Source organism: Ranitomeya variabilis, chromosome 2, assembly GCF_051348905.1.
Source record: "Ranitomeya variabilis isolate aRanVar5 chromosome 2, aRanVar5.hap1, whole genome shotgun sequence".
NCBI lineage: Eukaryota > Metazoa > Chordata > Amphibia > Anura > Dendrobatidae > Ranitomeya > Ranitomeya variabilis.
This window is the reverse complement of record NC_135233.1, coordinates 352,280,858-352,296,973: the sequence shown is the minus strand read 5'-3', so window position 1 is coordinate 352,296,973 and position 16,116 is coordinate 352,280,858. Positions and strand designations below refer to the sequence as shown.

The following is a 16,116-nucleotide window of genomic DNA, read 5'->3' as shown; positions in this document are numbered from 1 at the left end:
AGCTGGCACTGGCTAAAGACTAGAGCCAGGCTAAATAGCAGAACCAGGAGAGACGATTGTTGTGAAATTGGATTTTGGGCTCCCCCGGTGGCCACTGGTGGAATTGAACTGGTGTGCATCATCCCCTCTGTTCACCTGTTCCCATCAGGATGTGGGAGTCGCTATTTAGCCTTGCTCCTCTGTCACTTCCATGCCGGTCAACATTGTAATCAGAAGCCTTTCTGTGCATGTTCCTGCTGCTAGACAACTTCCAGCTAAGTTGGACTTTAGTCCTTGTTTGTTTTTGCATTTTGTTCCAGTTCACAGCTGTAGTTTCGTTTCTGTGTCTGGAAAGCTCTTGTGATCTGAAATTGCCACTCTGATGTTATGAGTTAATACTAGAGTCTTAAAGTAATTTCAGGATGGAGTTTTGATAGGGTTTTCAGCTGACCATGAAAGTGTCCTTTCTGTCTTCCTGCTATCTAGTAAGCGGACCTCAATTTTGCTAAACCTATTTTCATACTACGTTTGTCATTTCATCTAAAATCACCGCCAATATATGTGGGGGCCTCTGTCTGCCTTTCGGGGAAATTTCTCTAGAGGTGAGCCAGGACTATATTTTCCTCTGCCAGGATTAGTTAGTCCTCCGGCCGGCGCTGGGCGTCTAGGGATAAAACGCAGGCAACGCTACCCGGCTACTGTTAGTTGTGCGGCAGGTTTAGTTCATGGTCAGTTTAGTTTCCATCCTTCCAAGAGCTAGTTCTTATGTTTGCTGGGCTATGTTCTCTTGCCATTGAGAACCATAACAGTTTGACCGGCCCAAAAAGGGTTAAATTAATTGACAGAGAAAGGAGAGAAAAGAGAAGTCTGCTGAAGATTTTTTTTTTTTTTTTTTTTTTTTTCCCTTCAGTTCTGAGTGTGCTTGTAATTGAAACTCTTGCAAGTCTGCCTATATTGCAGCCTTCCTCTCTCTCTCTCCTTCTAACCCTGGAATGGCTCTGTGTTCACCTGTTTAAAATGGATTTTCAGAGTTTAGCTGCAGGTTTGAATAATCTCACCACGAAAGTTCAAAATTTACAAGATTTTGTTGTTCAGGTTCCTATATCTGAACCTAGAATTCCTTTGCCTGAATTTTTCTCGGGGAATAGATCTTGCTTTCAAAATTTCAAAAATAATTGCAAGTTGTTTTTGTCCCTGAAATCTTGCTCTGCTGGAGATCCTGCTCAGCAGGTCAGGATTGTGATTTCCTTGCTCCGGGGCGACCCTCAGGATTGGGCTTTTGCATTGGCTCCAGGGGATCCTGCGTTGCTCAATGTGGATGCGTTTTTTCTGGCCTTGGGGTTGCTTTATGAGGAACCCCAGTTAGAACTTCAGGCGGAAAAGGCCTTGATGTCCCTATCTCAGGGGCAAGACGAAGCTGAAATATACTGCCAGAAATTTCGTAAATGGGCTGTGCTTACTCAGTGGAATGAGTGCGCCCTGGCGGCGAATTTCAGAGAGGGTCTCTCTGACGCCATTAAGGATGTTATGGTGGGGTTCCCTGTGCCTGCGGGTCTGAATGAGTCCATGACAATGGCTATCCAGATCGATAGGCGTCTGCGGGAGCGCAAACCTGTGCACCATTTGGCGGTGTCTACTGAGAAGTCGCCAGAGAATATGCAATGTGATAGAATTCTGTCCAGAAGTGAACGGCAGAATTTTAGACGGAAAAATGGGTTGTGCTTCTATTGCGGTGATTCAACTCATGTTATATCAGCATGCTCTAAGAGTACTAAGAAGCTTGATAAGTCTGTTTCAATTGGCACTTTACAGTCTAAGTTTATTCTATCTGTGACCCTGATTTGTTCTTTATCATCTATTACCGCGGATGCCTATGTCGACTCTGGCGCCGCTTTGAGTCTTATGGATTGGTCCTTTGCCAAACGCTGTGGGTATGATTTGGAGCCTCTTGAAACTCCTATACCCCTGAAGGGGATTGACTCCACCCCATTGGCTAGCAATAAACCACAATACTGGACACAAGTAACTATGCGGATTAATCCGGATCATCAGGAGATTATTCGCTTTCTTGTGCTGTATAACCTACATGATGTGTTGGTGCTTGGATTGCCATGGCTGCAATCTCATAACCCAGTCCTTGACTGGAAAGCTATGTCTGTGTTAAGCTGGGGATGTAAGGGGACGCATGGGGACGTACCTGTGGTTTCCATTTCATCATCTATTGCCTCTGAGATTCCTGAATTCTTGACTGAATATCGTGACGTTTTTGAAGAACCTAAGCTTGGTTCATTACCTCCGCACCGGGAGTGTGATTGTGCCATAGATTTGATTCCGGGTAGTAAATACCCTAAGGGTCGTTTATTTAATTTGTCTGTGCCTGAACATGCTGCTATGCGAGAATATATAAAGGAGTCCTTGGAAAAGGGACATATTCGTCCTTCGTCATCTCCCTTAGGAGCCGGTTTTTTCTTTGTGGCTAAGAAAGATGGCTCTTTGAGGCCGTGTATTGATTATCGGCTTTTGAATAAAATCACGGTTAAATATCAATATCCGTTGCCACTGCTGACTGATTTGTTTGCTCGCATAAAGGGGGCCAAGTGGTTCTCTAAGATAGATCTCCGTGGGGCGTATAATTTGGTGCGAATTAGGCAGGGGGATGAGTGGAAAACCGCATTTAATACGCCCGAGGGCCACTTTGAGTATTTGGTGATGCCTTTTGGTCTTTCTAATGCACCTTCGGTCTTTCAGTCCTTCATGCATGACATTTTCCGTGATTATTTGGATAAATTTATGATTGTGTATCTGGATGATATTTTGATTTTTTCGGATGACTGGGACTCTCATGTCCAGCAGGTCAGGAGGGTTTTTCAGGTTTTGCGGTCTAATTCCTTGTGTGTGAAGGGTTCTAAGTGCGTTTTTGGGGTTCAAAAGATTTCCTTTTTGGGATATATTTTTTCCCCCTCTTCCATCGAGATGGATCCTGTCAAGGTTCAGGCTATTTGTGATTGGACGCAACCCTCTTCTCTTAAGAGTCTTCAGAAATTTTTGGGCTTTGCTAACTTTTATCGTCGATTTATTGCTGGTTTTTCTGATGTTGTTAAACCATTGACTGATTTGACTAAGAAGGGTGCTGATGTTGCTGATTGGTCCCCTGCTGCTGTGGAGGCCTTTCGGGAGCTTAAGCGCCGCTTTTCTTCCGCCCCTGTGTTGCGTCAGCCTGATGTTGCTCTTCCTTTTCAGGTTGAGGTCAACGCTTCTGAAATCGGAGCTGGGGCGGTTTTGTCGCAGAGAAGTTCCGATTGCTCCGTGATGAGACCTTGTGCTTTTTTCTCGCGTAAATTTTCGCCCACCGAGCGGAATTATGATGTTGGGAATCGGGAGCTTTTGGCCATGAAGTGGGCTTTTGAGGAGTGGCGTCATTGGCTTGAGGGGGCTAGACATCAGGTGGTGGTATTGACTGACCACAAAAATCTAATTTATCTTGAGTCCGCCAGACGCCTGAATCCTAGACAGGCGCGCTGGTCGTTGTTTTTCTCTCGGTTTAATTTTGTGGTGTCCTACCTGCCGGGTTCTAAGAATGTTAAGGCGGATGCCCTTTCTAGGAGTTTTGAGCCTGACTCCCCTGGTAATTCTGAACCTACAGGTATCCTTAAGGATGGAGTGATATTGTCTGCCGTTTCTCCAGACCTGCGGCGGGCCTTGCAGGAGTTTCAGGCGGATAGACCTGATCGTTGCCCACCTGGTAGACTGTTTGTTCCTGATGATTGGACCAGTAAAGTCATTTCTGAGGTTCATTCTTCTGCGTTGGCAGGTCATCCTGGAATCTTTGGTACTAGGGATTTGGTGGCAAGGTCCTTCTGGTGGCCTTCCCTGTCTCGAGATGTGCGAGGCTTCGTGCAGTCTTGTGACGTTTGTGCTCGGGCCAAGCCTTGTTGTTCTCGGGCTAGTGGATTGTTGTTGCCCTTGCCTATCCCGAAGAGGCCCTGGACGCACATCTCGATGGATTTTATTTAGGATCTTCCTGTTTCTCAGAAGATGTCTGTCATTTGGGTGGTGTGTGATCGTTTCTCTAAGATGGTCCATTTGGTTCCCCTGCCTAAGTTACCTTCTTCTTCCGAGTTGGTTCCTCTGTTTTTTCAAAATGTGGTCCGTTTGCATGGTATTCCGGAGAATATCGTTTCTGACAGAGGTACCCAATTCGTGTCTAGATTTTGGCGAGCATTCTGTGCTAGGATGGGCATAGATTTGTCTTTCTCGTCTGCTTTCCATCCTCAAACTAATGGCCAGACCGAGCGGACGAATCAGACCTTGGAGACATATTTGAGGTGTTTTGTGTCTGCAGATCAGGATGATTGGGTTGCTTTTTTGCCTTTAGCGGAGTTTGCCCTCAATAATCGGGCCAGCTCTGCCACCTTGGTGTCTCCCTTTTTCTGTAATTCGGGGTTTCATCCTCGATTTTCTTCTGGTCAGGTGGAATCTTCGGATTGTCCTGGAGTGGATGCTGTGGTGCAGAGGTTGCATCAGATTTGGGGGCAGGTAGTGGACAATTTGAAGTTGTCCCAGGAGAAGACTCAGCTTTTTGCCAACCGCCGGCGTCGGGTTGGTCCTCGGCTTTGTGTTGGGGACTTGGTGTGGTTGTCTTCTCGTTTTGTCCCTATGAGGGTTTCTTCTCCCAAGTTTAAGCCTCGGTTCATCGGCCCGTACAAGATATTGGAGATTCTTAACCCTGTGTCCTTCCGTTTGGACCTCCCTGCATCTTTTTCTATTCATAATGTTTTTCATCGGTCATTATTGCGCAGGTATGAGGTACCGGTTGTGCCTTCCGTTGAGCCTCCTGCTCCGGTGTTGGTTGAGGGCGAGTTGGAGTACGTTGTGGAAAAAATCTTGGACTCCCGTGTTTCCAGACGGAAACTCCAGTATCTGGTCAAATGGAAGGGATACGGTCAGGAGGATAATTCTTGGGTGACTGCCTCTGATGTTCATGCCTCCGATCTGGTCCGTGCCTTTCATAGGGCTCATCCTGATCGCCCTGGTGGTTCTGGGGAGGGTTCGGTGCCCCCTCCTTGAGGGGGGGGTACTGTTGTGAAATTGGATTTTGGGCTCCCCCGGTGGCCACTGGTGGAATTGAACTGGTGTGCATCATCCCCTCTGTTCACCTGTTCCCATCAGGATGTGGGAGTCGCTATTTAGCCTTGCTCCTCTGTCACTTCCATGCCGGTCAACATTGTAATCAGAAGCCTTTCTGTGCATGTTCCTGCTGCTAGACAACTTCCAGCTAAGTTGGACTTTAGTCCTTGTTTGTTTTTGCATTTTGTTCCAGTTCACAGCTGTAGTTTCGTTTCTGTGTCTGGAAAGCTCTTGTGATCTGAAATTGCCACTCTGATGTTATGAGTTAATACTAGAGTCTTAAAGTAATTTCAGGATGGAGTTTTGATAGGGTTTTCAGCTGACCATGAAAGTGTCCTTTCTGTCTTCCTGCTATCTAGTAAGCGGACCTCAATTTTGCTAAACCTATTTTCATACTACGTTTGTCATTTCATCTAAAATCACCGCCAATATATGTGGGGGCCTCTGTCTGCCTTTCGGGGAAATTTCTCTAGAGGTGAGCCAGGACTATATTTTCCTCTGCCAGGATTAGTTAGTCCTCCGGGCCTGCGTCTAGGGATAAAACGCAGGCAACGCTACCCGGCTACTGTTAGTTGTGCGGCAGGTTTAGTTCATGGTCAGTTTAGTTTCCATCCTTCCAAGAGCTAGTTCTTATGTTTGCTGGGCTATGTTCTCTTGCCATTGAGAACCATAACAGACGATCAGTGGAAGCAGCTGCTAATGCTAAACCCAAGGAGCAGCAGTTCCACTCAAAACCACCGGAGGGAGCCCAAGGGCAGAATTCACAAAAGTGCCATTTTCAACCACCGGAGGGAGCCCAAGAACGAAATTCACAACACTATAGGGACCGGCCCTGGACTAATTGGGAGGTGAGCAGCACCTCCTCACCGCACACAGAGCTGAAGGTACTACTGTACTCACTGATCTCTGAGCCGTCCACATGCAGATCTCCAGCAGTTACATGCAGCAGTGTTCCCTCTACCTCAGCAGCCAGCCGCACACAGGGGACAGGGGGCGTGTCTTCTCCACTGTGAGGCAGCTGCCAGCACATGCCCCTCTGCCACCCGGCCCAGCCCTCGCCTGGTTAAAGGGATAAAAATAAAAAAGTACAGCTTGCAGATCCAATTGGAGATAAAATTGTGATACACCAGGATTAAATACATTTGCCATTCAAAACGTGTAGGTTTCATGGAGGACACCCCTTTCATTTATTTTATTTAAGAAATGTGTACCGTCTTTTGCGGATTATAAGATGCAACTGACCACAGCATGCACAGATTGAGACATCGGCTCCAGAGATCTCGTCTCATGGGTTCTCGACTCCTGAGATCTCAATCTGAGCATAAGTTGCCTCCGGCAGCCATTTTCCCGAAGCCCACCACTGGGAAGTCAATGGGAAGTGTGAGGACTCTGCTCATATTTGTTGAAAGTCCTGAACCCGCAGCGCTGAGACTGGCAGCATTGCCCCACTCCTGCCGCTGCCAGCCTCCTGCAAAAGCGACCCTGCCTCCTGTGACCCGGCTCCACCGCTGTCACCCCCCCATTAAGCTACATTTAGATTATAAGATGCACCCCCATTTTCCTGACAAATTTTGGGAAAAAAGGTGCGTCTTATAATCCAAAATATATGGTATATCTTTATAATAGATTAACAGTAAAATCACAATTTTATCTCCAATTGTAACTGGAATCTGGAATTTTTCATTACAGGAGTTCATTTCCTTTAACCTTTAATTAGTCGTGTGGGGTACATTGGACCCCAAGAGATTTTGTTTGTTATATTTTCACAAGCATGAAAGGTAGGTAATCATCCATTTTGGTAACTTTCTAGCTTAGGCGCCCCTCCTTCTTCAGTCATATATGAACAAGAGAAAAAGACCAGGTCTATGTAAACAGGGATCACCACACTGAATAATACAAAAAACACAGCTTTATTCAGAAACAACAATACACGTAGCAAACCACATATACTTTTAAAAACATTTAAAAAGGCATAAAATTGCCATATATGCAAGCCCACAATAGGGCAAGTAGCCCGCACAGAACTCTCAATGCATACACATATACAGTAACTAATTCAATGTGACCATTCCCATATAAACAGCATAGCCCTATATCATGAACAACTAAATTGCACAAACCATGTATATGTAATTATAAGACCGTGCACAAAGGTGTGTGCACATGCCCATAGAGGCTATGTTTGAAGGTAGACAAAAAATATATATCATGTGTCCACCCCACACAGTAAGTAGATGGATAAATAGGGTCTGACCCCCTCATTAAGGGCAACAATATAGATGCATGATAAGGCAAACAAATAAATAAATAGAAATGCCACCTAAAAATACTCTACACCAAAGTGTGGTGCATGGATACTGGGAACAAAATTAACCCAGTGATTAACAGAGAACATAACCACTAATTGGCCAAAACCCTTATAGTTACCAATAGTATGATAGCCTGAAATATTCAAATGCAGTATACCGCTAGGCAGAGTCCAAGTGCGGGCTACACAACAACCCAACGCGTGTCGCCACAAGGCGGTGGCTTCATCAGGGGTTTTGTGTGAATGCAGGGTCTGCTACTTAAATATTAGAAAGTATTATCACAAGTTACCTCGGTCAGCTGTGTCGCTAGTACATCGCCCGCATGGAGCTTCCGGCCGCGGCCATTACAGCTAGCTCCTCGGTCCAGAGCGCATGCTCCGGCGTCCCATGGGCGTCACCACAGTGACGTAACGTTACCAAGGATACCAAATGCTGTGTAGTAAGCGCGTGCGCGGTACGAGCCATGAGATTCCCTGCTGGTGCTCTAAGGCGCATGGTCAAGCGTCTCCTGGACTGAGGAAGCTTAGTCCACAGTTACCAGGGTTACCAAATACCAACTAGGTAGTCGCGTACACAATGTACAACTCGAAATCTAGTAGTAAAATGTATCCAAGAGAGGCAGAATGAGCATAGTAATAATGCAAGCCATATTATTGATTTAAACCCAATGCCACAAGATGTGGCACACTCGCATGGCATTGCTGGGGACACCAAATGCTTTGTGAACAAGGCTTGTGCGCAATATGCTTCAGTCATAATCTTACTCTTGTGTCATAAGTAACAAAAAAACAAAAAAACAAGACAGCTCTATTATTATCCACAATGCATTTGTTAGGGTTGGCGGAACGCACCGAATATATATATATATATGAGACAGTAGGTGCGTTCGCAACCCGGGGGCCACCGTGCAGGAGAGAAACCTGCTGCTAGTAACAGGCGGTACTATATGGCGGTATAAGTGAACTGTGTTACTTCACAGATTCACTAAGAAATGAGAACGCCATGCCTTGTTATCCTCACAGGGGATCACAGCTACCTAATAGAGCCAACAGTGGCCATGCAGTCAGAATAGCACACAAACAACTCCTCTCCGGTGGAGCCGGAATTCTAATGACTATACGCCAGCCCTGAATCCACATACACAAAACTCCTCACCGGAGGTGCCGGTATTCTAGGGGCTTATTTCAGCCAAACCCTGACCACATACAACCATGACCACACTGGCGCTGAGCTAAAAACATAGGTTTGATACTAGCGCATGGCCATGCTGCCATGCGAACCTTTTATAGTTTTAGCATTCAAGGACCTTCCTAGTGGTCCAACAGGAACTGCTTCAGGACCTGCGCATGTGAGCCCCGACCTCCAATGGGAGGTCGTCCCATGGGCATGCCCAGTATGGGAAAAGCAGGACTTAGTCCCAGAAAGATCTACTCGCTACTGATCAGTGCTGGCTACAAAGGCAGAGCCTGGAAGAACAGTAGTAACCAGTCACCCAGTATCAGCCTGAGTCAGACGCTGGGACAGACGTCTCCGCTGAGCAGGCTCCACTGCGGCGGGAGAAGAATGGGAGACCACAGGGGAGATGGCTTGAGATTCCCCCTGTGCAGAGGCGGGAACTCGACACCTAACAGCATTATAATAAAGTTATATGTGAAGTTGATAAGAAGAAGTCGGAAATAATAGACTTACCATAATACCAAGGTCGGCGTTGATACAATTGGTAACTGTGTGAAAAACTTATGTTGCACTAGCAGATGGCCAATGGTCACATTTTTTCATCTCTTCAATGTATCAGCAATAAATCCTTATGTTATTTATAACATGAATAATGAGACTAAAATTATCCAAAGAGAATTTCTGAAATTTTTTGTCAAATGAACTCACAAGAGCTCATAAAAGTATGAGCAGAAATTTCCACCTTGCACATTTCCCGAAAAGACAAATCAAAGGTGACACTGAGCCTTCTTGTTCTTCTTCTTGTAGCCTAAGTCCTGTCAAAGGTCAATGTTTTTGTAAGAACTAGTGACCGAAAAACCAAAGCCAAGTGTGATGATTGCAAGAAGTTAATGTGCAGTGGACAACATAAGAAGATGTGATTCTTGTGCCAAATAATTGCTTGTTTTTTCTTAGTACAAAAGTAGAGGTTTAACCACTTAACAACTGCGGATATGCCTTTTAAGGGAGGCAGTTAAAGGTACTTATTCATCAGCACCACTGTTTAACGGCAATGAGAAATGAGGGTACAGGGTGCGCCAGTGTCAGAAAATCTCCAGGGTCTCATCTACCGGAGGTGTTCGCCTGCCCTTGGGCAAGTATACTGTTGGAATGAGTTTTAGCCCAGCAGGAGGGTGTGATCACAGACAGGCGCATCCACCTTTCCACAGCCAACAAGGGCAAGCTCACATTCATTAAATGAATTAGGCGTGGATCCCACAAGACTAATCCGTACCTTTGGCTGACTAGAGAAGTACATTCTTGCTCATCGTTCTTGGCACCCATGAAGTTTAAGTGCATAATGTGGAATATATCCGGAAAAAATTAATCAAGTAAAACAGTTTTTTTTGTATCGAGCACTCGTGTTAAATACAAAAGAGTAAATTTTAAACAATAATTTAAAACAAAAAACAATGGGAGGCAAAAATAGAAAATCCTAGAGCTTGCTGTGACACTGCTATTGGCACACTTTACATTACATTACTTTACATTACATTAGTATGGAAACACATTTTGACTCCCTGTGGTAAATCAGAAATGAGAATAACCTGTGATTAACTGTCTGTGCCCATGTGACATGAATTAGCCAATATATGATGACTTCAGTGTTTTAAAAAGCCACATGGTAGGCCATGTTCCTTTGTCACAATGGTTAAGACAAAGGAGCTGTCTGAGGACATCAAAACTGCTATTAGCAAACACAAGGCTACCATCTCCAAAGACCTTGATATCCCAGTTTCAACGTGAGGGAAAGAGCAAAATTGACAAGAGATGTTTTGGAAGGTTGGTGATGGTGAGAATAGTGGAAAAAATGCCACGTCAAATATCCAAAGACCAGAAGGCTAACCTGTAACAGTCTCGGATCATGGTTTCAAGAAGGCCAAAGAAGAAACTATTGCTGAAGAAACTACATAAAAAGGAATGACTGATGTTTGCAAAAGAGTACCTTGACAAACCACAATCCATCTGGGAAAATATTTTTGGACAGATGAAAGAAAAATAGAGCTTTTTGGAATGCAAAGCAACAGTGTGTTTACAGATGGCACAATGAAGCTTATAAGGAAACGAACACTCTAGCAACAGTTAACCATGGTGGAGGATACATAATGCTGTGGGGTTGCTTTGCTGCGTCTGGTACTTGGAGGCCTTGACTACATCACAGGAATCACGAAATCAAAGAATTATGAAGAGATTTTAGAGCGAAATGTCCTACCCAGTGTAAGAAAACCTGGTTCGAGTCGAAGATCATGGGTCCTCCAGCAAGACATTGACTCAAAGCACATATCCAAACGTACACAAGAATGGTTGAGTAAGAAAAAAATAGACTGTTTTAAAATGGCCAGCAATGAGTTCTGACCTCAATCCCATTGAAATTCTTTGGTGTGAGCTGAAATCTGCTATTGTGAAAAAGAATCCTGCAAACTTTCAAGAGCTTGAACAAGCTGCAGACGAAGAGTGGGAGAAAATACCAGCTGAGAAGTGGAAGAAGCTTATAGATGGCTACAAGAAACGTTTGGAGGCTGTCATCAATGCCAACAGATATTAATTAGGGGTGCCTTTATTGCTGCACATGCTGTTTATTCTATTTATTCTTTGAAATTGCATCATGTAAGTTGAAAAACATTGTTTTATTGTTGTATTACTTTGGACCACTAATTAAAATATCCTGAGGATATAACGATGGTACATTTCCATCTATTTCTGAAGATATTGTACAGTCTGTGAAAAAAATGAAGGGGTATCAATAATGGTGAGCAGCACTGTAGACCAGCCATACCCAGCCATTGTTACACTCCATTGCACTATGTTTGTTCTATTTGCCATTTCCAATATTTTAGGGCCTCCCCAAATTAAACAAAAAAATTATATAAAAGCAAGTGTTGGTTACCTCCTTCTCCACCTACACTTCAGGTCCACTTCCACCTCATCCTTCACTTGGACCTCCACCTGCATGTTCAAGTTTTTTTTATTATTATTATTTTAAGTAATTTTTCTATCCCCATGTGCTTGCAGGGCAATTGTCCTGCTCTTACCCCCACTTTACTATGACTATTTTACAGCACTAAAGTTCGGGTCACCATTGACTTCTATGGTGTTCGGAGTAAAGTTCTGGTATCCAAACCAAACTTTGAACTGCAGTTCGACTGAGCCCAAAGAACTCAAACATCCATGGGTCCACTCATCCTAGTAGAGAGACAACGATTACTGGAAAATATTTATGATAAATACAAAACATACTGTGTATACTTGAGTATAAGCTGCCCCGAATATAAGCTGAGGCACCTAATTTTACCACAAAAAATGGGAAAACTTATTGACTCGAGTATAAGCCTAGTATGCATGGCCCTGTCATCCCTATCCTGGTATGCAAGGCCCCTCATCCCCATCCTGGTATGCATGGCCTCCTCATCCCTATCCTGGTGTGCATGGCCCCCTCATCCCTATCCTGGAATGCATGGCCCCGTCATCCCTATCCTGGTATGCATGCCCCCCTCATCCCTATCCTGGAATGCATGGCCCCCTCACCCCTATCCTGGTATGCATGGCCCCGTCATCCCTATCCTGGAATGCATGGCCCCCTCATCCCTATTCTGGTATGCATGGCCCCGTCATCCCTATCCTGGAATGCATGGCCCCCTCATCCCTATTCTGGTATGCATGGCCCTGTCATCCCTATCCTGGAATGCATGGACCCCTCATCCCTATCCTGGTATGCATGGCCCCGTCATCTCTATCCTGGAATGCATGGCCCCCTCATCCCTATACTGGTGTGCATGGCTCCTCATCCCTATCCTGGTATGCATGGCCCCATCAGAAAAACAAAAAAATAAAAAACATAAAAAGACAAATCAATGAAGACCAGGCCAGGCCAGGGTGCCAGCAGCTCACACAGGACAGGAGTTTAGGACAGCGCCGGTGTACCTTTGTTGAAATCAATGAAGACACTGAGCCTTCTTGTTCTTGAAGTAGCCCAAGTCCTGTCAAAGGTCGATGTTTTTGTGAGAACTAGTGACCGAAAAACCAAAGCCAAGTGTGATGATCGCAAGAGGTTAATGTGCAATGGACAACATAAGAAGATGTGATTCTTGTGGCAAATAATAACTTGTTTTTTCTTAGCACACAAGTAGAGGTTTAACCCCTTAATGACTGCCGATATGCCTTTTAGCGGGGCAGTTGAAGGTACTTATTCTTCAACACCACTTTTTAATGGCACTGAGAAATAAGGGTATAGCATCTCAAAGGTCTCACCTACCGGAGGTAGCTGAGACCTCGGAGGACATGATCAGGGCCAGTTTTTATGGTCCTCTGTCATGTCATCGCCGTTATTGACCGAATAACAGCGTTCACATAAAAAAGACTGATTTAAAATCCATTTCTCTCTCCTCTAATATGATCAAACATATCAAAGAAGAGAGAAATATGGTCCCCCAAGCCACCCCCAATACCTCCATCATCCCCTGCTCCCTCCTGCTTAGGTTCCTGGCCCTTCGCATCATCTTGCTGGAAAAAATTGCCCACCGAGATCTGACGGCCGGTACCTGGCAACAATAAGGAATTTTTTCTATAATCAAATCCCCTTTGTCACCCTCTTAGTTAGATAAAAATTATAAAATAATCTTTTGTTTAATTTTTTCCATTCCTTGTAGTTGGGTTTAGGGTTGGAGTTAGAATTGGGATTTTTTCAAAAGTAAATTAAAAAAAAAGATGATGATTTGACAGCTAGTGTTGAGCACAAGTGCTCGCTACTTGAGTTTGCATCGGGTGCTCGGGTATGCACGGAATATAGCAGATCCCGCTAAACATCCACAAAACATGCGGGGCAGGGACTCTAGAACCAATGACATTTGATGCATGCCCGAGCACCTGATGCAAACTGCACTCAACACTAATGCCAACGTATCAATATGACAACCTAACGCTATCAAATTCTATGTTGTATCTGTGGGTTTAAAATGTTCACTATACCACTGGATTAAATCCTTGAGGAGTCTAGTTTCCAAAATGGGGCAACTTGTGATGGGGGTGCACTGTTTAGGCATATCAGGCGCCCTCCAAATGCGACTTGAGTTAATAAACTTCTTGAATGTGATTTTGAACACCTTGAGGTGTGCAGATTTTAGAATGGTGTCACTGTTGGGTATTTTTGGCCATATAGGCACCTCAAAGTCACTTCAAATGTGAGGTGGTCCCTAAAAAAATGGTTTTGTAAATTTTGATGGAAAAAGTAGAAAGCACTGCTCAATTTTTAACCCTTCTAACTTCCTAACAAAAAAAAATTACATTTCCAAAATTGTGCTGACTCTGATGTAAAGTAGACATGTGGGAAATGTTACTTATGAACTATTTTTTGTGGCATAAGTATGACTTAAGGACACAAAAATTAAAAGTTTGAAAATTGCTAAATTTTAAAAATTTGCCAAATTTACTTTTTTTCATAAATAAATAAAAGCCATAAAGAAATTTTACCACTATCGTGAAGTACAATATGTCACAAAAACATTCTTAGAATCGGTGGGATCCATTGAAGCGATACAGAGTTATTACCACATAAAGTGACACAGGTCAGAATTGTAAAATTTGGCTTGGTCATTAAGGTCAAAATTGGCTCGGTTACTAAGGGATTACATTTTGATGATTACTAAAAATGTTCTCATTGTTTACCTAAATAGTGTAAAATTTCTTTTTTAATATATGTTGCTTATTTTTTCAGTTACTGGTATTACGCGTCTAATAGCGTAAGTATTTTGGCACGACTAACTGAAGATTAAAATGTACGTGGAGGATGGGGAAAAAAATAGGGAAAAACAAGTCAGCTCTCCAGTCTCAGAAGAAATCCAATATTCGTCCACGCACGGAGCCGCCCTGATCAGAGACGTTGTCCAAAGCAAATTGTGAAAAGAGAAAGATCTCCAGCGTGGATTTTCATGGAGTTAAAATATCAATTTTATTGGAGACGTGCTATTAAAACCAATGTTGGGCTACATGCATCATGAGAATGGGGTCCCTGGTGGTCCAAACCGACGCATTTCGACAATTCAGGTCTTATTCATGGTATGAATAACAATACTATGAATAAGACCTGATTGATCTAAACACGTCGGTTTGGACCACCAGGGAAGCCATTCTCAAGATGCATGTAGCCCAACATTGGTTTTAATAGTACATCTCCAATAAAATTTATATTTTAACTCCATGAAAACCCACGCTGGAAATATTTCTCTTTTCACAATTTGCTGAAGATTAAGGACCAGACAATTTTAAAAAATTGTTTTGGCATTTTGGATTGTAAAACTTTTTAATTTTTCTACTTCTCTACTTGACTGAATGAGCCTTTGCTTTTGCAAACATGCTGTACCCTATTATTTGCCTTTTTGGAGCATGCATTCATGAAACAGTGGTGGAGAGATCATTGCAAGTCCATGGCTTGGCCATTATGCCTGTATTATTTGGCATTGTGCTTTTGTATTATTTGGCATTGTATGGTCATTTAGTTTGATAGTTATTTGAATTGGTGTGGCATTGATTTTGCAGCTGTAAGAAAAAAAAGCAGCACGCTCCCCGGGTGGAAGCAGCAACATAACCCAATCAAAGAACACCCCAAAATCCAAGAGAAAAAGAAAATTGCAGCACTCCAACTTTATCCAAGGTGTTTCATTCACCAGACATGAAGCATTTCAACCTCAATGGTACTTATCAAAGGTCACTGAAGTTGAAGTGTTCAATGTCTTGCGAATAGAACTCCTTGGATGAAGTTGGATTGCTGCGATCTTTTTCATGGCAATGTCCTCTATGAGGAAGTATTGTTGGATAGTGCATAGTTTGGGACACTATATAGTACTATTATAGAGGCAATTGATTGACTGAATTTACCATGATGAGATAAATGTAAACAATTTCTAAAAGAGTGTCCTATTAATTGCCCATGACTCCATTTTCTATACAATTTTAAGTGAACATACCCAATACAAATAATGCTAAACAAAACAAGAGAAATATGACCGCAAAATAAATGCTATTATTAAATGTAACAAATCATCAACAGAGAAATGCAAGTCACTTACTTTAGACCACAGCATGTGAATCCCAACTTGATGCTTTGAGCAATATTCTCTGAGCAGATAACAAACACCCTGAAATGAACTTCAGCTCATGCAGTCACATGTATGTGCAGAGAGGCATAAACTCTTCAATTAGATAAATTCCTTAGAATAATCTAATCATTTCACATATTCCAAACGCCTCTCAGAGGGTGGATGTTTTGGGATTATCAGGCCAATCACTCCAATGTTAACACCTTCACGACCTTGAGATTTTCTTTTTTCCTTTTTTTTTCTCCCCTTCTTCCCAGAGCCAAAACTTTTTTATTTCTCTGTCAATGCGGCCATGTGAGAGTTTGTTTTTCATGGGACAAGTTGTACTTTTGAACAACACCATTGATTTTACCAATAACGCGTTTGTCATTACTTTGGCTAGGATAGGGCTGCCG

General features: G+C 43.4%; 1 protein-coding gene across 1 annotated transcript in view; it reads right to left on the bottom strand.

Annotated features, from left to right (window-relative positions):
• LOC143805867 (cytochrome P450 2F2-like) overlaps nucleotides 1-15,830 on the bottom strand; it is a 64,754-nt gene extending 48,924 nt beyond the window's left edge. Inside the window, exon 1 of the mRNA XM_077285599.1 lies at nucleotides 15,692-15,830. The gene's annotated coding sequence lies outside the window, so the exon portion shown is untranslated. The remainder of the gene's footprint in view (nucleotides 1-15,691) is intronic.
• Nucleotides 15,831-16,116: the final 286 nt, after the last annotated feature.